This window comes from Petaurus breviceps, unplaced genomic scaffold (genome assembly GCF_028583685.1).
Source record: "Petaurus breviceps papuanus isolate PSGF00001 unplaced genomic scaffold, PetGlider_PUasm1.0 189, whole genome shotgun sequence".
In the NCBI taxonomy this organism is placed as follows: domain Eukaryota; kingdom Metazoa; phylum Chordata; class Mammalia; order Diprotodontia; family Petauridae; genus Petaurus; species Petaurus breviceps.
This window is the reverse complement of record NW_027185809.1, coordinates 45,369,053-45,376,740: the sequence shown is the minus strand read 5'-3', so window position 1 is coordinate 45,376,740 and position 7,688 is coordinate 45,369,053.

Genomic DNA, 7,688 nt, shown 5'->3' with positions numbered 1-7,688 from the left:
TCTCTGTCTCTCTCTGTCTCTCTCTCTCTCTCTCTCTCTCTCTCTCTCTCTCTCTCTCTCTGTCTCTCTGTCTCTCTCTGTCTCTCTCCCTCTCTCTCCCCCCCTCTCTCTGTCTGTCTCTGTCTCTGTCTCTGTCTGTCTCTGTCTCTGTCTCTCTGTCTGTCTCTCTCTCTCTGTCTTTCTCTCTCTGTCTCTCTCTCTGTCTCTCTCTGTCTCTCTGTCTGTCTGTCTGTCTGTCTGTCTCTCTCTCTGATGTCCTCTATACCTCGTCCAGTTCCAAATCTAGAATCCTGTGAAACAAATTTTCTAGTGGCATAAAAAATAAGTTTTGGTAGGATTGAGGCCAGGAGTGGTGTGCAGACCAAAGCCAAGAACACACATTAAAGGGTTGCTTCAACTTGTTTCACATAGTAACTTATTGATTGATCAGTTCTATTTATTAGACATAATACCTGCCATGTCCGGTTCTCAAAATAAAAAAAAAAAAAAAAAAAATGAAACAATCTTTACCATTAAAGAGTTTGCATTTTTCCAGGGGGAGAGAACATGTGCACATATAAAATCATACACAACATTTAAAAAAAATACAAGATTTAAGAAACAAAGTACTTGTACCTGGGGGAGTAAGGAATAACTGTATTGGGATTTACTGTTTGGGTTCAGCTTTGAAGGGATAAATGGTTTCTAAGAGGTTCTCTCTAAGGAGGGAATGCAGTCCAGGCAGGGGTGGAAGCAAAGACACAGAAATAGGAAATGAAATGTCATTTGTGAAGAACAGCAACCATTCGAGTTTGACTGGACTACAAAACTCATGAAGACGAGTAATGTGTAGTAAACTTGGAAAGGTCTAGGTTGGAACCAGATTTTGACAGGCTTTAAAAGCCAAACTGCAGAGTTGATATTTATTGGATCTTAGACGTAACAGGGATTCACTCTAGTTTACTAAACAGAGAAATGACAAGGCCAGAACCATGCTTTTGAAATTTCACTTCGGTAGTTTGTATGGAGGACTGATTGGAGTCAGGAGAGACATGAGAGAGCATGAGTGATTAGGAGTGCTACAGCTGTTCTCAAGTAGTGGAATGAGAAAGAAAGAAACCATGGTTATATCAATGTGTTTCTTATATTGACATTATATATAACAATAAATACACTGTGAAAGTCGGTGGTTCATTTGCAATTAGCTGCTATTGAACATTAAATGATGTGTTTATAACTTGAACAAGTTTATGTAGCTTCTGTATTGTATTGAAAACTGTGACTGTAGCAGCCAATGAGAATAGAACAGAATAAGGAATTTTAAATCTGTTTTTGGTAACTGTAACCGTAATCATCAGGTTGACATTTCTTAGTTAGGTCAAGGCCTTTTAATTCAGTTGGAGGCCTTCAACCCTTAGATCATTATTGCTTAGATGTGAGAAAAGCAAGATGCTAAAAATAGGGCTTTAACAATATGATCTACTCTTATTTGGGGGATTCTTTTTCTTGAAATACCTTATGCATACAAATTTACTTGGCATTATTTGTGTAGAGGTATGGGGGTAACTGGGGAGCATCAATCCACCTACTACATATTTTCATTTTCAGCTCATAATAGCAATAACAGCCTCAGTGCAGAACATTTCATGGGAATTAATGACTGGCTGGAGTTAATGGACCAGAGTGCAACTCCTCCCAGGTGATCATTAATCTGTAGGAAATGCCCAGCACTGCAATTGTAAACGCTTAAATAAAATAAGCTCCCTGGAGAAAGCGAGGAGGAACTCTCTGCTTAGGCTTGTCGCCACTGGACAAACAGCAGTGTCAATTCGTGAATAAATCTCTTGAGAAACAAATCATCTGAATTGCAATTGTTCTATTTCCTAAACCATTGTGCAGCATTTACAACTTTTCTGAGTGCCCATGGGAGGTTGTATTTCTTCAAAATTTACCATGAGAAAGATCCTCACAAGAGCACAGGAACAGAACATTGTGCAATGTAAACAACCAATGAGGAAAATTAACCTTTGGCAAAACTTTTACATCAAACCTACTCCTGGATTAAGATGCAGCTATTATTTAATTTCTTAACAGTTACAACATCCATGGTCAATGTATCCTAAAATGTTTCCAAACTCATCATTTTTTACCTCCATCCCCACTTTCTCTATATAAATACATAGAACTTCTGAATTTAAATTACTAGAATGTATCAATCTATAAAAAAACACTGTAGAGTAATTGAGATAGACTGTTGGGATTAGAATCATTTGATTTTGATCATTTGATTTTATCATTAGATCATTTGATCTAATCATTTGAATTTAGACAACTTGTATTGTGCCTCAATTCACTCCTTAGGACTTAGCCTGTTAAGTTATAAATGAGGAATTCATCCTGGAGCTCCAAAACTGATGAACTCATAGATCTTATATGTATTTCTATTTATTTAAACTTCTTTATCATCTCTCTCTCATCATTACCATCTTCATCTTCTAATTAGTCATTTATATCTCAACAAGTACAAAAGAGTACTTTTAGAGGAATGCCTCTTCCTTACCCATTTTCATATCTACTCTCTGAAACCATGGTATTGTAGAGATAATCCAGGATTTGGAGTCAGAGGATCTGGGTTCAAATCCTAGTTTTGCCACTTACTATGTGGTGGCAGACATGTCACTTTATCCCTTTGTGGCTCAGTTTCTTCATCTCTAAAATGTAGGGATTATAGCAGATAACCTTTAAGGTATCTTTAAGTTCTAAATTAATAATATTCTTAAAGATAGATCACTCTGCCTTTCATCATTGTGTTCCAGCCAGATTTTATTTCTTTTTGCTCTTTGCACGTGAACCTACATTGAATGTCTCTGTGTCTGGAGTGGTCTCTTTTTTACATCTTGCCTTTTAGAATTTCCTTTTTTTTTAACTCAACTACAGCATTAGCTTCAACAAACAATCTTCCCTAATTCTCCCAAGTGCTATCACCTTCCATCACAAGTTACTAATTACCTCAAGTGTATATTTTTATATTTTGTGTAACAGGGAAATAGGCAATGAGAACCCAGCCCCCATAAGGATATATATTGAATTTGACCTGATATGATCTCCCACATAATATCTGGTGGTTGTTTCAAGACCATTTAACAAATGGTAAAGAGAGACTTTTTTATGGAGCTCTTCAGACAGAACTGAACCTGCATAGAAAAGTCCCCAGTGATTCAGCCTTGTTCACTTTCAGTGCCTGGATGCATTTGAATGAAAAGGAAAGGACTATTGTAAGCTTTGGGGAGAGAAAAGAGACCTAACTCTAGTGACCTGTTCTCTCCATCTTTGATAACATGCAGCTATCAGCATATAGCCTTGATGTTACTTCTGTCCTTGCATGTAGATTCTTTTCTACCTTAGATTAAAGTATATTTGGTGATAGAATGGACTAGACTGCAACTTTATCAGCATCTAAAGGTCAGAAGAGCAGGATTATAAAGCTCCAGAACAGACGACCATGTAAGGATTTGCTGGCAGTCAAGCCTGGTGAGGAGTGAAGCAATCTCCCATGGTGCTGCTTGCCCCAGAATGGCAGTGTATTGAACATAGTCAAGAAAGAACAACTTGTTCATGTGTTGTGCTTTGTAGCAACTGATTTACTTCCCAAGGACTAAGGTGAAAAAAGTAGCAGTGGGGGTGGGGCGGAGGGAGCAGTAGTGGAAATAATGTACTTCCCTTCTTGCTATTTTCCCGCTAATAAATATCCCTTTGTAAAACCTAATTGATGTTAATGAGTCACTAATCACTGTAGCTTGATATTGAGGGACATATACTGGAATGGGAGGTCAAGCCAATAGAATGTGGAATACACCTTTCAACCTCTAAATATTTGTTGTTGTTTGTCCTTAGTTTTGAAGACAACCAATGGCATAATTGGATGATGTCTTCACTTGTGTGTGTGTGTGTGTGTGTGAATTGTATTTAAGTGATACAAATTTGTCAGTCTCACTCTCTCCCTGAGTCATTGAAGTCCAACGACAAGACAAAAGTCAGGACATCTAGTAATGGCTCAGGATGTAGAGGATGACCTTGGCATCTTCCAGGTCTGACCAAGCTCTAAGAGCTCTGCAGAGCTTTTCAGATACCTTCATTGCCATTGGAACCAAGTTTTCACATCTGCCCATTCTGCCAAGGAAAGTCTTCACATGCTTGTGGTATCCACACGCATCTCTGATGAGAGGCCTGTCAGTTACTCTCAGTCTGGGTAAGGCCATATGCTAAGGTGGTTTTTACCAGGGTTTAGCTGCTGTTCATGCTACAACTCCTTGGAGACACAGATGAGAGTTGTAGAACAGGTGGACATTGAAGCAGTCCCAAAAGGGTTTGGCAAACTCCCACACCAGAGAGACTAGCTCATGCTGAACCCCCCATATATCCCAATATCACCTCAGTGGTATCTCCAGACCAGAGCAGGGCATATAAACTTACTATGGAAAATTAACTTGATAGTGAGTGTGGGCAGAGAAACTTAAGTCCAGAGGCTCAATATATTTGTATAAACATATCTTTATACCTTCACCATTGGACTATGAGCATTCAGACCAGTGGCTCCTTATTTTTGTCTTTTTATCTCCTAACATCTAGCACAACATCTTTTACATAATAGGCATTTAGTAAACAGTTGTTCATTGATTGAATGATTGATCCTAATTATCCAATCCTAAAACATGTTTAAGAGTATTTTAAATAAAAATTTTATGGGCAGGATTTTTTTGGGGGGGGTGAGAGAGAAGGAGGAGTGAGTGTTATCATGGGAAGAATACTCTTATTCAAATAATATTCCACTTCATTTTATAACAAAATTTCAGTACAATGGCCTGCAGACTCTAGCTTACTAATAAATGTTTGTTGATTACAGTTATTTCTTGAACCTTTCTTGGTTTCTGAGAACATAAATTCCCCTACCTAACTTTAGGAAGACTTTAGTATTTTATCTGCATTCAAATCATAACATTTTAAAGCCAGAAAGAATGATAGAAGACATTTAGAGTCAACCTGCTTTTGATACCTATAACTTTCTCAAAGAATGCGGAAGCCTGGAGAAACTTCAGGAACCACATTAAAACAGCTAGCATCAGAGTGGTGGTTTTGAAGTTATATTTTCCTGATTCCAACTCCACTTCTCTTTTCCTTACACTACACTGCTTCCCTAAATACAAATCACCTTGCTTGTTGCCACCAAACAATTTATTAAGCTGGACAATATTTTTAGGTATGATGTTTTGTTAAACTCTCATGCATGACTAATTAGGGGATGGCTGAGACTCAATCCAGATGAGTTAGGGGATAACATATGAGTATTGTACTTAAATTTATAATGGCTACATAGAATTTATGGTAATACTGTTTATAGCAGGTGTTCTATCACTTTTGTCCTTTCCTTTTCTCCTATTTCTATCTTTATATCTTCTTCCTTTTTTATTTTCCCACTCTTTTTATCCTCCCCCTTTTCTTTACCTGTAATTTCTCTTTTTCTTTGGCACTGGCATTCAGTAGCATAATAGCCATCTGTCATTTTTGATTAGTAAGCAAAAGACAAGAAATTCCAATTGATGCAAAATTTTATCAATTTTATTTTGATGTAAATATTTTCCCTCTTTTCTAATTTCCCTTGCCTTATGGATGGAAAATTTAAATGTACCACATTAATTGATGAAGCTGGGTCCTTTAAGATATTCTTAACACCAATGCTTCTTGTGTTAATCCTCCTGCTGGAATTCTGAAGTAACGAATCTGCTAACCCCCACGGAAATGAAGATCTAAGTTACCAAGTCAAGAGCCACAATCACTGGAAGGAGTCTGAAACATACAAGCCTGCTTTTCACTGAATTCATTATTTTAGTTGACTTTTCCCATCAGTTATCATGATAACCTTCCCATTCTCTTCAATGAGGAGATAATTAAGTGTTAACCCAGGTGCCTGAAGTAAAAAAGCCATAACTTCTGGGCTAGAGTCTTGATATAAGATGTGTGGGAGACCACGGAACTATTGTTCTTATCATTTCTGGATTTGGCACTTTGTAAATCCTTCTAAGCCGCCATTTAAAAGTTCATCTGAACTCAAAACAACTAGCAAATGCCAATCTGTGAATATGTATTTCCTTTTCCTTTTTCAAAGCTGTTACCATATTTCTAACAGAGAACAGTCTTGCCCATAAAGTGTAGCAGTTTCAGCATATAAGTCAAGTCAGGCAATAAAATACTAACAAAATTGAAAATATGCCTATCAAATGAGGTATTGAGTACATACTCCGTAAGTATATCCTGTCTTTGAGTGCATATTCAACCACGATTTCAGTGAAAAGATAAATATAGAGAAGCCAGAGTTATGTTAGGAAATATTAATGAAGCACCAAAAATGAATATGTAAGAACATGAACAAATACGTAAACACATAATTTTGAAAGTCAAAAATCACACAAAAACAGATCTTCGACATTAGAGAACAGTCTCCACCCCAAGATTTATGGAGTTGGGGGTTATTATAACTAATGATTACAGTTTCTGTTTTTTCAGATTCATCTGGCACATAATATGTATTTTTCTAGACTCTCCCCTTTGACTTCTTTTGTTCATTAGCTTTTTGATAAAAAAAAAATTGTTGCTTCTTTATTTCTAAAAAAAAAAGTACTTCTCTCCCTCTCTTTCTCTTCATTATTTATTTTCCCTCTCCATCTATTCCAGACTTTTGCTCTTTGATTCATTACATTTATGCTTATTTATTCCTTTTTTAGTCTGAATATTCTTCATAAGATTAAATATTTTAAGTTACTTAGTTTGAAATTCATCTTCTAAACAACCAAAATGTTATTATTTCCTTGTACATCTTGCAACTTGACCCAATTTTGTACTTGTTCCTTGCCATTAGAAATGCAGGTGGTAAAAATATATATTACTTGGTGTAAAAGATAAAGTTTCCCATGCCCCTGATTAAAGACATTAATAACCTTTACCCTGTCTGGGATTATTTTATGCCCCTTTGCCATGAAATCTCTTCTTCATTTGCTTTGTTTTCTGCATTCAGAAGGTCTAGGCAATTATTTCATTATTTCTTGAATTATGTTTTTAAAATTTTAGTCATGTTCTTTCTAATAAATTATAATCCTTATATAGAGTAATTCCACGTGTTATAAGGCCCTGTACACCACAAGTAACATGAAGGTGTTGCTGTATGCCTTGAAAGGAGGCAGAATAGACATTTCTAGCCACTTTTCCCCACCACTTTTCTCCAAGAAAGACTTTAATTTCTGTAGGGGAAACAGCAAAGCAGGGGCCAGAGACTTCCACTCTGTTCTCCCCAGAGAGAAGGGGCTGCTAGGTTAGAATTATATCTATTTACTCAATTAAACATTGTTAGTTCAGAGGATTTGGTTTTCAGGGTCAAGCTGAATGCTGACTGCTGCCTTATTATTGGGGTGAAGCAGGACCCCAATCTCTATATCTAAAGCTTGACTTCTGTCTCACCAAATAAGCAGTTCCATGATGAATATGTACATAGCAATTAACTAAAAAATCTATTTATCTAAATAATGTCAAAAACAGAAATAAGAGAATGTATACACAGGAAAATATACCAGACAATACAAATTGAAGAAGCTCTCCCATTGGAAATGAGGTAACTCAACTCAACTAAAAGAGAGAGAATTATGGCTCTTATCCAAGGG